The sequence below is a fragment of the Rhinolophus sinicus genome, chromosome 14 (genome assembly GCF_057876585.1).
Source record: "Rhinolophus sinicus isolate RSI-liver-muscle chromosome 14, RSI-T2T, whole genome shotgun sequence".
In the NCBI taxonomy this organism is placed as follows: domain Eukaryota; kingdom Metazoa; phylum Chordata; class Mammalia; order Chiroptera; family Rhinolophidae; genus Rhinolophus; species Rhinolophus sinicus.
Window position 1 is genome coordinate 154,704,271 of NC_142514.1, and position 15,011 is coordinate 154,719,281.

Genomic DNA, 15,011 nt, shown 5'->3' on the forward strand with positions numbered 1-15,011 from the left:
TTTAATAAATTAACGCTGCGCGTGCTGCTACAGCTGCTATGCCAGTTTTCCAGAAGGTGCTGTGAGAGCCAGGCCTTGCTGGAAAGAAATGAGCCAATAATTTGCTACTGAAAGCCTCTTGGCCCCAGTCACAGGTTAAGCCAGGCCTTTGCAGAAACCCGGGGCTGCTCTGAGTGACGCCCATTGTCATTTCGCTTCTAGCAGGGCTGCAGGACCCGCCTCAGCTTCTGCAGATTTACCTGATGGCCAAGGAGGCAGCACATGCCAGGGGGAGTCCCCAGAGAAGAGCAGAAGACCTGGACTCCAGTCCTAGCCCTGCCCTGAGTCATGGAGTGACCTTGTCCAAGCCACCAGCTCCCTGAGACCCATTCCTGGGGAATAAACCCTCAGAGCACGTGATACCTTCCCCTTGTGACATGTTTATAATGAGAACTTAACGCTTATTTGTGGAATATTTTGACCATCTAGATCATGGGTCTGCGTGCTGGGGTTCATGGGTCAAATCTGGCCATATGCATTCATTTACGTGTGGTCTATGGCTGCTTTCACAATACAGTGGCAGAGTGGAGTAGTTGCCGTGCAGAGATTGGATAGACCCCAAAACCTAAAATATTTCCTTTCCGGATCTTTACAGGAAAAATTTGCCAACCCCTGGTCTAGATGGTGAATCGCAGGAGAGCAGAAACCATGTCCCCTCTGAGAGGTTGAGGGACACTCTCGAGATTGCTCAGCTAGTAAGTGGCCATAAAAGGCAATATATGGGGGCCTCAACATCCAGGACTGTCAGGGAAGTTAGCAATTAAATGTGGGCAAGTAGAGTTGGAAATTGATAAAGGAATCCCTCCCATGAACAAAAGCCGTATGGTGCATAGGTGGGTGAGATTCGTGTCCAGCATAATGTTTCTGAGCGAGGGCTCTGTTCAAACAGACTCTCTACCACTTCCCAGCCATGTGATCTGGGGAAATCTCTGCATCTCTCTGAGCCTCCGTTGCCTCAGTTGTAAAATGGGTATAATAATACTTATTTTGGAGGACTGTTATGAGGATTTAGCGCGATAATCTAAGTAAAATGCTGGCACAGTACCTGGCAAATATTGGGGACTCTCTCCAGGCCTGGTTCTCCTCACTAGTCTTGCTTTTAAACTGATCTCCCACTGGTAATGACATGCCCTAACTTGACGTCTATCTGAATGCTCTCCCCAATGCGGCTTACATGGCTCGACAGAGAGAGAGTGAAGCCCTGGCATTGCGAGTGCCAAACAGAATGTAGAGGTTGAAGTATTTGAGAATCACTAGACCTGAGTTCAAATCTGGACCTTGCCACTCACCGAGCCATACAACCTTAAACAAGGTGATTGGCCTCCCCATGCCTCTCTTATCTGAAAGAAGACCCTTCCTTATAGGGCAGTGTTAAAGATGAAATGCAATAATGTACGCTATGTATTTACAACGGGAGCTAGCACTCACCAGTAGTAACTAGTAAGCGCTTAGTTGTTGCTTCCCTCCCAGATGAGTTGGTGTAGATCGATTCCAGCTTTCCCCGAATTGTGACATTAGTAATGGTTAGTCTTGGGTGTCTCTAGGCCCCTCATGGACCACACTGTAGGGGGGAGAGTCTCTGAGAAGTCCTCTGTCCTGTCTCACTAAAGTGGAAACGTCTATAAAACCCAGAGGCACAGTATGCCAAACCAGCCTAGCTCCACTCCTGGCACGGGGACCAAACAGTGACTTTGAAAATGTGTGTTTTCCTGGATAAAACCTCTAATTGGACAATTGTAGGTCTTCTAGCTTTATGTAGACTTTATGACTTTGAAAGCTCTTAAGCTGGAGTGAGGGAAATTTTATGAATGGGATTTCTTTATTTCTGTAGCAATCTGACTCATGCTGTTGACCCAATTGGGGTCTGGGATTCCATTACTTGCTAATTTCTCTTTGCCAGGTGGTCCTTACTCTGCCAGCTCCCTCAGTGAGCCATAGCCAGGGGGTACTAAATCCCAGAAAAGGGTTTCTGGCTGTTTAAAAAATTGCCCTGGACCCTGATTGATTTCCCAGGCAAAGGAATACAGTGCTTGTGAGTTTCTCAGGGAAACTTTACCGTTTTCTCTTAAATTTTGAGAGCTTATTTTACCAGGATTTTTAAGTTCTCTTATAGAAAACTCTCCCGGTCTGCATTAAAGTCGTCTGGCTTAGAGACCTACTGGGGACTCTCTCCAGACCTGGCTCCCCTCATTGGCCATACTTTTGAAGGTAGGCAGCAGAGTCTGAGGCAGTGCAGCAATAAGACTGACTTCACCTAAAAATTGTGTTAGGGTAATGTAAGCCTCTATAACAAAAAGACCCTCAAATGTCCAAAGACTCAAACATGATGGAAATTTATTTCTTGTTCACAAAATCATCCAAGGCTGATATTTCTGGTCAGTGAGTGGCTCTCCTCCATGCAATGATTCAGGAACCCAGGCTCCTTCCATCTTATGACTTCACCATCCTCTCTAGAGCCTTGGACTAACCTGCATTTCACCAATGGAAGGTGAAAAAACATGGAGAAGGTACAATCGCTTCATAAAAGCCTAGGCCTAGAAATAACTCTTATCACTTCTTACATTCCCTTGGTGAGGTAATATGGCCACAGCTAGAGGTAAGGGAGGCGGAGAACTAAAGTTGCTTGCTGGGAAGCCCCTTCACATGGACGACCAGATACTGTGGAAAGGAGAACATGCGTTTTAGTGGACAATTAGTAACAGTTGCTACAGAAAGGGAAATGTACCAAAACTGAGACCATAAAGGATTAAATAAATAAGGTGCCGTTGGATCTAGCACCATAAGGGCCATCACTTTCTTTGTCTGTGAATCCCGAGCCCTTAGAGCAGTGCCGAGTAAATGTTTGAATGAAAGGAATGAATGAATGAATGAATATCCTACCAGTTCTATTTCTTTGTTCCCTGGCTTGGGTCACCTAATAGAAAGACCAGATCAGATTCCTGGTCAGTTGCTTCAGAGTGTACCTGTTGGGCCCAGAGTCCAAAGGTCAAATGTTCCCTCCAAAAGAATCTAGACACTTTTAGTTGCTTATCCAATTTACAAACTGCTTTCATTGAAGACAGTAAGAATTATACAAATTCGGGACCAATCAAAATGATATGGTGTGTGGATGTTATACTCAAGAATCCATAGACTTTCTGGTTAGAAGTTCCCGTAGGAGTCAGGTAGGCCCACAACCACAAATGTGACCTAGCTCACAAGCCATCCCACCTGGCAGTGGCTGCCTGGCCTTGGGTGCTGCAGGAAAGTGTGCTATGATTGATTAGTGATGTGTGCCACCGGCAAGGGCGATGGTAAGCCAAGACCCATGTCCTTGAGAGATCGTATTAAGTCTAAGATTCCTGTATTTTATATATAAGGGTGGCGCTCTGAGAGAAGTGGTGGGCAACTGCCATTGGACATTTAGTTTGGAAGGCCTGGATAAGGAGGGGATTGGGGCCAGGAGCTAAATAGATAGAACGAGGTAGACCAGTCAGAAGAGGACATGGTGAAGAATTCTTTTGGAAATTCAAGAAAGTTAAGGGCTAGGAACTAGTCAGCTATTATAACTACCTGAGAAAGAGAAAAGCAGAGGCAAAATACCCTATGTGTGGTTTGAACTCTGAGACTGGCATGCTTCCTGCTGGGCTTGGTCAACCTTCGAGGGGTGTTACGAGTCAAGTTGTGTCTCCCTAAAATTCCTATCTTGTAGTCCTAACTCCCAGTACCTTGGAATGTAACTGTGTTTGGAGATCGGGCCTTTAAAGAGGTAATAAGGTTAAAATGAGGTCACTGGAGTGAGTCCTAGTCTAATATGACTCTGGTGTCCTTGTAAGAAGAGGCGATTAGGACACAGAAGCAAGACTATGTGAAGACACCGGGAGAAGACATCTACGAGCCCAGGTGAGAGGCCTCGGGAGAAACTAACTCTGCTGATACCTGGATCTTAGAGTTCTGGCCTCCAGAATTGTGAGAAGATAACTTTCTGTTGTTTAAGCCACTCTGGTACTCTGTTACGGCAGCCCTAGCTAATGAACACAAGGGGGAAGTGAAGTCTGCTATTATTGCCCATGTTTCTGAGCAGAGCATGTGCCATGAGGCAGTGCATGGACTCAGTGCGCGTTGGGCTGCTGGCTGGAGGCTTTCCCGGGAATCTAGGATGTCCTGGAGCTCAGAGCCCTGCAGGCCTCCCATGGTGACCTGGGCACAAGGGGCGCCATCCAATCGCACCACCTGGCCCCTCGTCTGTGCCTCCCTGTGCATGCTATGGGGTGTCTACAGACACATGGTCATGGCCCCCAACCTAGGTGAGCTCAGTCTGGAGGGAAACCAACAAGTCCTGGATCCTAAGACGACATTGATTACAAAATACTGTATCAGTTCAATAACTGTGTTTCAGGAGGCAAGAAATACTCCCAAATAAATGAGAAGCATGGATTGTAAGAACTATCCTGATTTTAGTAAAGGAACAATGGGGCCGCCTGCATGGCTTTGAATCAAGCAAACGGAGTCGATGGTGAGAGTACGGGGCGGTATGTACCATGACAGGGAGGATGTGATTCTGCCTTGGGAGAGAGGTCGGGACCCTAGAGAAGGGATATGCCAGGCCAACAAGGCAGGAAGGGTGTTCCGGTAGAGGGACAGCATGGCAAAGGAACAAGGTGTACCTCTCTGCAATAGCAACAGTTTACATAGGAGAGCAGCTGGAGGTGGGGCTGGACAGCCCGCGTGCAGACTGTGAAGGGCCTGCAATGCTGCACCAAAAGCCTTCAACTTCACCTGGAGCAGAGGGTGGGAAATAAGGCTACAGGCCAAAAGGGAGCCCCAGCCCCATTTAGAACAGGGGTCCCTGAAGCAGATCAGCCATCACAGCTTCGTCTCTTTCGTTGCTCCCAGCGTGGGAGTGCTGGTGCTTGGTAACCAAGAGATGATCTATTTAAAGCCACTTCTGAGTCAGTTCGAGAAAGGCACACTGAAGGATGGAGAGGGAGAAAGGGGAGAGTGCGGCAGGAGGAAGAAACCCTGAGGGGGAGTGGCTTTGCCCCTGAGCTCACTGTGGGGCTTGGGGAAAGTTCCTGCCTCTCTCTGGGCCTCACCTCCCTCAGTTCCTTGGAGTGGAAAATTGTGCAGACTCAGGAGCCAGCTACGGTCCATTGCTTATGAACGATGTGCATTGGTCAAATTACTTAACCTCTGGACCTAAGTTTTCTCCTGTGTAAAATTAGATAATAATAGCACCTACCTCTTAGAGTTGCTGTGACGATTAAATGAGATAATGCATATAAAACACTTTTAATAGTGTCCTTCACGTGCAAAACGCTCAAAATCAGCTCTTGTAAAAACTTATAATGATGATGACGATGATGATTGTGTTGGACTAGCTTAACAGGTTTTAAGCCTTAAACCATCGAACCTTTCTTCTAAGCTATTTGGAACTCCAGTGTGTACGAAAAGTCACACTGAGCTCTTCTGGCTGAAGCAGATTAAGACCCTGAGCCCAGGCCCTCAGTATTGCCCGCCCCAGGGCTGTCTCCCAGCCCACCTGGGCACCTCTACAGAACCCTTAGGCTCCAGGAAACCCAGGTCCAAAGCAGTTGTCCCAGAGAGTCTCTAAGGTCCCTCTCAGCTGCTTCTTTTAATCCGAGTCTTCCTTCCGAAGCCTGAGTCTACATCTGCAAAAGCTGCCCTTTACCTCTCAAACTCCATTTTCCAAAAGCATCGGCGGAGCCAGGCCCCAGGGACAACCTGGCAAAGGCAAACCAAAGTGGGCAGGCGAGGTAAAAAAGTTATTCAAGCAGCAACCCTGACTGCAAAGACCCACAGGCAACCACCTCCACGTGTTAAGTCAATCGATGTTTAGTTAAGGAATTTTACATGTGATTCATCCCACTGCCCATCTAAGTCACCTTAGCTCCTCCAAAGCTTGAGCCAAGACTTATCTTCAACATAGGCCTTTTTAAAAGGTCCCCTGTATAAGCCACAGTTGTTCTGTTCGTCAGCCTTGTCACAATTTTATTCGTTGGGCTTCTTTTATCTCTATGTGAATACAGACATACTGATGACACACTTCAAAAAGTATCCCACTGAAGTCTTTGGAATCTAGTTTCTTCAAATAATTCATGTTAGGACTCTAGAAGTTGAACTGTAGAAAGCACGTTGCTATCTCGGCCAACAATCTAAAATGTACTATTATTCTTTCACACATTTCTAATATTATCGTTGTGTTACATCCAATTGCCACTCACGACCTTAGCAAAAAGGCACAGGTCTCGCTGTCGTCACAGCAATAAGTTTGGAAGTCTGTGATGGAAACATAACCCGTGTCTCAGTGTAGCCCCATTAAGAATTTCTGGACACGAGGATCAATGGTGCCCATTCCCAAGAATGAGGTTTCAGGGGTGGCTGGTTAGCTCCGTTGGTTAGAGTGTGTTGCCGGTAGCACCAAGGTTGCCGGTTCGATCCTCGCATGGGCCACTGTGAGCCACGCCCTCCTTAAAAGAAAATAAAGAATGAGGCTTCACCTTCACATTTTTTAAGATAAGTTATGCAGAGGTGACTGGCTCCACTGGTCACAACCCACGGTGGTTTCTCATCCTTTTGCCTCTAGATGGTTGGCAGTGCCATTGCCTTGTGAGCGGTGAGCCACGATCGTCTCTCTTCTCCACTAAGGGACTGCGTCTTGTTCTTTTACCTCCAATCCCTAGCTCAGGTGCCCAATACATTGATATTAGGGCGATCGAATGGAATTGAATTTGAACACCTCTCTGTGGCTGACGCCATGCTGCGTTCAGTGATGACCCAAACAGACCTGGATCCTGACCACAGAGAGGCTATTTTCGGGGAGGGAAGATAAATAAGCACATGTATGATAGGGTTTGTGACTCACTGTGGAAAGATAAAATTCCAAAGCCCAGGATAACTGTTGTGGGGCGTAGGACCCACAGGAGGCAGGTGTTTTCCTTCAGGATCTGCTAGCACTGGGCCTTGAGAGGACCCTGGAAAATGTTATCTTGGGGTCCTGAAATGGAAGGGCTCCTTGCTTCCAGGGACCTCGGAACCCACTGTGGACCTCTGTCCAGCTTTTTCAGTGTAAATGCAGGGCTGGCCCCTCGTTGTGTACACTGTTTTCATTGCGTGTGCACTTTAGGCATCAGCCTTTCAGCTTCCACAGCAGACATTGGGGGCCACAGTGAGCAAAAGCTGGGAGAACGAGTCTAATCCCCAGACTGTTGTTCAAAGCCCATCTTCATTGACCGCCCTCTGCTTGTCCTTAATTTGCATCTGCCTTTAGGCCCATGCCAGCTGCTTCAGCCACCTTGGGCTTGTCACTGTTCTCCAAGTACTCCTGTCCCTGAATGATCAGGTTCTCTCTGCTTGGAATGCCTTTTCCTGCACCACTACCCCCCTTACACCTACTGAGCTTCTATTCATTCTTCAAAACAATCCCAAATGCCACCTCCTCCAGGAAGCCCTCCTAGATCCCCTCAGTTGGAATATTTTTTTACTCCTTTCTCCCCTGTGCTCTCATAGAACTTCTGCTTGGATTTGAGTTAAATCTCTTCCCTCACTATGTTATAAGCTCAATGAAGGGAAAGATTTTTATCTTACTGGTCTTCATACCTGCATGTATGTGAGAAGTCTATGGATTTTGGCTTCAATTCCTAAGTCTTTGTGGATATGTGAACTTAGATAAGTTAGCTAATGTGTCTGAGTCTTGGTATTTCAGTCTGTAAAATGGAGGTGAAGAAAACCTTTTCTCACTAGCTTATTGTGAGCATCAGATAAGATGACTTGTATGAAGGAATCAATGAAATCGTAATAATGAGAGCTACCATTGATTAAGTGCTGTTCACTTAGGCACTGAGCTAAACTTTTTACGAGTAGCTCATTTAAAACATAGATTTGCAGGAAGTTATAAAATAGTACAGAGAAATCCCTTGTACCCTTCGCCCCATGTGCTCCAATGGTTACATCTAACATAGTTATAGTACAGTTATAGTACGGGAAACTGACATTGGTATGATGATGTGTGAGTATAGGTCTGTCATTTTATCACTTGTTTATATTTGTGTAACCACCACCACAAGCAACATACAGATCTATTTTCGCTCCACAAAGATCACCGTTATGCTATTCCTTTATAGTAACAGCCATCCTTCTCTCTTCTACGATCCTTAACTCCTGGCAACTATTAGGTTTTCCATCTGCACACATTTGTCATTTCAATCGTGTTATCTAAATGGGATGACACAGTATATGACCTAGAATATCTTTTCACATACTTATGTGCCATTGGAATGTTTTTCACTCAGCGTAATCCATCCAAGTTGTGGTGTGTGTCAAGAGTTCATTCCTTTGTTGTTGCTGGCTAATATTCCATGGTATGCATGTACCATGGTTTAACTATTGAAGGAGATTAGGTTATTTCCAGTTTGGGGCTATTGCAAATAAAGCTGCTAGAAACATTCATGTAGAGGTTTTTATCCACACATGTCTTCATTTCTCTGGGATAAATGCCCAAGAGTGCAATTGTTGGCTTATATAGTAAGCGCATGTTTAATTTTTTTAAGAAAGAGTCAACTGTTCCCCAGAGTGGCTGTATCATTTTACATTCCCACCAGCAACATATGAGTAATTCAGCTTCTCCACATCTTCACCAGCATTTGGTGTTATCACTTTTTTTTTCTTTTAGCTGTTCTAATAGGTGCATAGTAATATCGCATCAGGGTCTTACTTTGCATGTCCCTGATAGCTAGTGATGTGGAATATCTTTTCACAGACTTATTTGCCATCTGTATATCCTCTTTGTTAAAATATCTTTTCATGTTATTTGCCCATTTTCTAATTAGAAAATTTTTTTGTTTGTTCAGTTTTTAGATTGAGGTATAATTCACATAAAACATTAGTTTTGGGTATACATGCTGATTCGATATTTGTACATATTGTGAAATGATATGTACGTGTAAGTCGAGTTAACATCCATCACCATACAGAGTACAGGATGTTTTTTTCTTATGATGAGAAATTTTAAGATCTACTCTCTTGGCAACTTTTAAATATGCAGTACAATATGTTTAGCTCTAGTCACCATGCTGAATGTTATATCCCTATGACTTACTTATTTCATAACTGGAAGTTTGTACCTTTTGACCCCCTTCACTCATTCCACCCACTCCATCATCCCCCGCTTCTGGCAATCACCAATCTGTTCTCTGTATCTGTGAGCTTGGTTTTTTTGTTGTTTTGTTTGGGTTTTTTTTTAGATTCCACATATAAATGAGATTATACAGAGTTTGTCTTTCTCTGTCTGACTTACCTAACTTAGCATGATGCCCTCCAGGTCCATCTATGTTGTTGCAAATGGTAGGATTTCCTTCTTTTTTATGGCTGAGTAAGTAGTTCATTGTATGTACATCACATTTTCTTTATCCATTCATCTGATGATGAACACTTAGGTTGTTTCCATATCTTGGTTATTGTAACTAATGCTGCCGTGACCATGAGGGTGCATATATCTTTCAAATTAGTGTGTTCATTTTCTTTGGATAAATACCCAGGCACGGAATAGCTGGATCATATGATAGTTCTATTTTTAATTCTTTGAGGAATTCCGTACTGTTTTCCATAATGGCTGTACTTGTATTATTCGTTTTATAAGTGTAGACTTGTGAGAATCCTTTATACATGTTAGCTATGAGTCCTTTGTCAGCTATGTGGTGTACACCATTGGCTCATGTAATCCTGGTACCAACCCAAGAAGAGGCTACTATTGTCCCAATCTACTAGGTGAGGCAGGTGAGGTACTGAGAGGTAGAACTAGGCCTGGCTCACAGTCTGTGCACAGTGACCAATCACAGGGAGCTTTGTGCACATGGAGCTCAGACCAAAGGCATGTACAGCCCAGAGCACCTTGGTGGGAATGGTGGGGCTGCTGGAAATAAGGATGGGAAGATGAAAGCTGAAGCCAGCAGTGAGTAGAGAGACTCAATACCAGGTTATCAGCTCTTATTAGCTGCCTGGGAGGTTGAGGCACAAGCATTAGGACAGACCTCTATCTGCCTGGAAGTCCTGCTGAACCTGCTAGAAGTGCTCCTTCTTTTCACACACATCCTACCTGACTCTTGTGCCACAGGTGTGATAAACAGCTGGCCCATTTCCACCACAGGAATGCTTTATAAGGAAGGGATTTCTCCCCCCACCCCCGACCCTTTCCAGGGTGCTGGGAGGCAGCCTGCTGTCATGGGAAGCACAGGGCCCAGAGTTGGAATGTCAAGTGCTAGTCCCGATCTGGCAATGAAGAGTGTGGAAACTGAGTGCTTTCCTTCCCTGGACTGCCCATGCCCACATCTGTAACATGGGAGTGATAATAGAAGGTAACTGGCAGGGGGTTGTGCGGATTAAATGGAGTGCAGGTGTTGAGAACGAGGCTTTAGTAACACACATAGGTTCAGAATTGATTTCTCCCCTTTCTAGCTATATGACCTTGAGTAAGCTGCTTAACTTATCTAAGCCTCAGTTTCCTTATCTGGAAAATGGGACAATCATAGTTCCTACTTTATAGGGTTGGTATGAAGATTAAATGAAAGGATGCATATAAAACATTTACACAGATCCTATCTTGAGATGAACACAATTCATACAAACTAACATTAATTGAGCACTTACTTTGTGCCAGAATTTGCTTATCTTAGTTGAGTTCATCCAAAATGAGATTAGGCATCAAGACAAGGATATAGGTGTAAGAAGTTTGTTTGGGAGGGGATCCCAGGAAGCAGTGAGAGCGGGGAAGGGAGACCGGGAGGGGAAGTTAATTCCATGGACAACTGATGCTCAGTCCACCTGGGCACCCTCTGAGAGAACGCTGGGGACACATCTCAGAATCGTTGCGCGGGGGGGTCAGGAGGCTGTGGTTTACCGACGATCTCCCAGTTCTCAGAGGCCAAAGGTCACTCCTGGGCATTAATTCTACCTCCCTTCACCTGCCCTGCACTTGGGCTAAGCATATTCCCATGGGAATATCCTTAGGAGACTCAGGAAACTGATGGTGGGTACAGGAAAATTGAGCTATCTCCAAGTGAGGTAGGATCTGCCAGCAATTTCTGGGTGTAGGCCGGGATCGTGTCTCGTGAGACTGAAGAATGGAAATATGGACCCAGGAGAGACAAAGAGCTGTAAAGGAAGATAGTTTATTAAAAGCAGGAGAAGAGGTTGCAGCTCCCAAGTGGGAGGGGGTGCCCGAAACTAGGAAGCCCACTAGCTAAGGCCTTTTACTTTTATCCTTTCCCCTGCCTGCTTGGGGAAGGGGGCTGGAGCCTTCTAATGGAATTCATCTATTAGGTTTGTTCTGTTTGTCCATCCTGAAGGGGTTCACGAAATAACCAATTCCTATGTACTAGATCTGCTCCTTTGTTTGGCCAAAAGGGATCTGAGATAATTTATTAACCTCAAGGCGTATTCTCATATCTCTGTCCTGGAGTGAAGGAGACATTCCAGAACCTGGAGTTTCAGGATATGGCTGCTTTTTTGTTTATTCCACCAAGGACCCCCGCTGTCTACCAGCAACATGCAAATTAACCTGTCTCAATCCCCCATCTGAAGACATAACCCTAATGGCAGTTAGGGGCGATGACCGCTCTGGCTACTTCAGGCTGACGAGGGACGTAGAGAGAGACCAGCAGCTAGGGCTTGTCCAGAGGTCCACCTAAGGGTCCCCGGTAGATGAGCAGATCCAGGTGAGGGTTTTGTTGCTTTGGAGGCCGTGGTAGCCAGCTAGCAAGTGGTCCACAAGCAGAAATGCACTGTAGGCAACAGCAAGAGATAATTCCTATAATAATGAATAAGAGAAATATGAGAAAGGCTTCTTTAAGTCCTGCTAAGCTAGGAAACCAGGAAATAAAGAAAGATAAATTTAAGCCAAAGAATCCTGTCTGTTGTGTAACATTGGAAACTATGCTATGGATTTGTTGTAGCTTATCTTCTGTTAAATGAGAATTATCAGAAAGATTGAAGCAGCATAACCCTTTAAAATTTTCACATCTTTGATTGTGTTTGAGGAGTAGGTAGTCTATGGCAGCTCGGTTCTCAAGAACTGCTTCTCGGACTTGTCCTAACTCTGGCCCATTGGCGTGTATAGCCTGCGAAGTGGCATTTAGGGCCTTTGCCATTGAACAAGCAATGTGGCTAATCTCATTTAAGGCTATGGTCATAGAAGGTACTACAAAGCGATAAGGATATATATACCTAGTGGGGCTGAATAAATGTATGTTGATGTTATAGCTGGAGTCCAGAGTAAGTTTATTGTGATGTTTAACCTGATGAGGCTTTGGGGGTAAGAAGACAGTTAACCTCCCGAGAGAGTAGGGTCCCTCGGTGCTGCAAGCTGGGAGGTTATCTCCCCACAAATGAGAAACCATCTAGCTGGCAATTTGATATGTGCATTAGAACTCATTGAGGTGGTAGAGCTATGGTTTAAACTGTTACCACCTGAAAGATTAAAGCACTGGTTGGAGCCGCTAGTGAAGTTAACATATTGATTAGCCGGAGTCACCGCTTTTTCCTTTACTCAGTTCTAGTGTTTGGGTGAGAGCTATTAGCTCAGCCAGTTGTGTGCTGGCCCCAGAGGGAAGGCTTGTATGCTCTAAGATAGTATGTAAAGTAACAACAGTATATCCAGCCTTTTGTATGCTGTATTCTACAAAAGAGCTCCCATCAGTAAAATGTGTCCAATCTGGATTGTCTAGGGGTGTATCTCGTAAGTCTGGTCTAGCAGCATAGGTTTGTAGTAAAACTTGCTGCCAGTTATGTATCAGCTCTTCTCCCGCCTCAGGGAGGAATGTGGCTGGATTGAGAGAACAGTTCCGTATTTGAGCCACCAGACCTTCCAGTAAAAGAGCTTCAATACCGCAGGAGGTGGCTATCTATGAGCCAGTGACTACTGTCAGTATTTAAAAGTCCTTGAATGCGATGGGGGGGCAAAGACGGTTAAGTCTTGTCCCATTGTGAGCTTGGTGGCTTCAGGAACCAGAAGGGCAGCCACAGCTATGGCCCGGAGGCAAGCTGGCCAGCTGCGAGCTACGAGCTATGAGGCCTAGTTCCTTACTTAAATAGCCTACTGGTTGTTGTGAGGGTCCCCTGGCTTGCGTTAGGACTCCCAAAGCCATTCTCTTTCTGTTATATAAAAATGAAAGGATTTTCCTGTAGGAAGGCTTAAGGCTGGGGCACTTAACAGTGCTTGTTTTAAAAGGCTAAAATCTTGTTCTGACTCTGAGCTCCAAAGTAGCTGATGAGTATTTGCATTTGAGTATCTTTAATTAATTGATAGAGGGGATGGGCCATTTCTCCACATCCTGGGATCCACAGTTGGCAGTAGCTGGTAATGCCTAGGAAGCCCTTTAATTGTTTCAGGTTCCTAGGCAGGGGATACGTGGAGATGGGACGAATTCTGTCCTCCTCTATGGCCCTAGTCTCTTCAGAGATCATTAGCCTAATGTATTTGACAGAAGTCTGACACATTTGGGCTTTGGTCTTGGAAACCTTGTAACCCTCAGAGGCTAGAAAATTTAAAAGGGCAGTAGTGCCTTGGCTGATGAGGTCTCAGATGGAGCACACAATAAACAATCATCAACATATTGTAAAAATACAGCTGCTATAGGAAAAATCTGTTAGGTCCTTAGAAAGGGCCTGTCCAAAAAGGTGTGGACTATCTCTAAACCCCTGAAGGAGGACCGTCCAGGTGACCTGTGAAATCTGGCTTTCAGGGTCCTCTCAAAGGCAAAGAGATACTGTCAGTCAGGTGCACGGGTTTACAGAAAAAGGCATCTTTTAAATATAACACGGTGAACCGTCTGGCACTTTCAGGTATTTGGGCTAGGAGAGTGTAAGGATTTGGAACTATAGGGTGTGTAGGAGTCACTGCCTCGTTGATGGCCCAGAGGTCTTGAACTAATCTCCACTCTCCATTGGGTTTGGGAACCCCTAAGATGGGGGTCTTGCAGGGCTGTTGCCTTCTCTAAGGAGCCCTGTCGTTTGAGACTGTTAATGATAGGGATTAGTCCTTTCGTGCCTCGGGCTTCAGAGGGTATGGTTTCCGGCAAGGAAATAAAGTGGGTCCTTCAGATGAATGTGGACTGGAGCAGCTGTTATGGAGCAACCAATTGTCCCTTGTGATGCCCAAACATCAGAGTTGATGTTGGTTTCTACTACTGGGAAGCAGCTAGAAATACTTCCAGGGGCTAGGAGAACAATCGTTCCCATTGCCGTCATAATGTCTCTTCCCCACAGAGGAGTAGGGCTTTCTGGCACAATTAAGAATAAGTGGGAGAACATTAGGTCAGCCCATATGCAGCCTAAGGGCTGGAAAAAATACTTAGTAATTGGCTTGCCTGTGACTCCACGGACTGTAACATGTCGATTGTAGAGGGTACTGGATTGGAGAGGAAGGCAGAGAATGTGGCTCCTGTGTCTAGAAGGAAATCAATAGGTTTTCCTTCCACTTCTAGGGTTACCCAGGGCTTGGGGGTTCCAATAGTTAGATGGGACGAGGGAGCCACTGGTAGAAGCCCCGGGCCCCTACAGCCCCGAGTGGGAATCTGACTGAGTGAGGCAGGCCTCGGGAGTGGAGGCCTCGGGGGTGGAGGCCTCGGGGGTGGAGGCCTCGGGGGTGGAGGCCTCGGGAGTGGAGGCCTCCGGGGACAGTCTGACTTCCAGTGACCCCCTTCACAGATGGGACAGGGCCGCGGAGGTCTCCGAGTTGGCTCTGGCGGCTGTGGGCATTCCCTTCGCTGGTGACCGGACTGTCCACATTGGTGGCAGTTAGACCTTTCCCCGGGTCCCCTGTAAGGCGTCCACTAGTACTTCTGTCTTTTTTCTTATTTTCCTTTCCTTGTCCTGGGCTTCCTCCTGGTCCCGATTGTAAAAGACAGTGTCGGCCACCTTGAGTAACTGGTCCAAGGTGCCTTCAGGACCAACAACCGATTTTTATAATTTCCTGTGGA

General features: G+C 45.8%; 1 protein-coding gene and 1 non-coding gene across 2 annotated transcripts in view; one reads left to right on the forward strand and one right to left on the reverse strand.

The window, feature by feature from the left end:
* NAV2 (neuron navigator 2) overlaps nt 1-15,011 on the forward strand; it is a 711,083-nt gene that overhangs the window by 220,370 nt on the left and 475,702 nt on the right. The window lies entirely within an intron of this gene.
* Nucleotides 6,274-6,410, reverse strand: LOC141572568 (small nucleolar RNA SNORA1). The gene has a single exon (XR_012497892.2). It is a non-coding gene; the product is annotated as a small nucleolar RNA SNORA1 (small nucleolar RNA).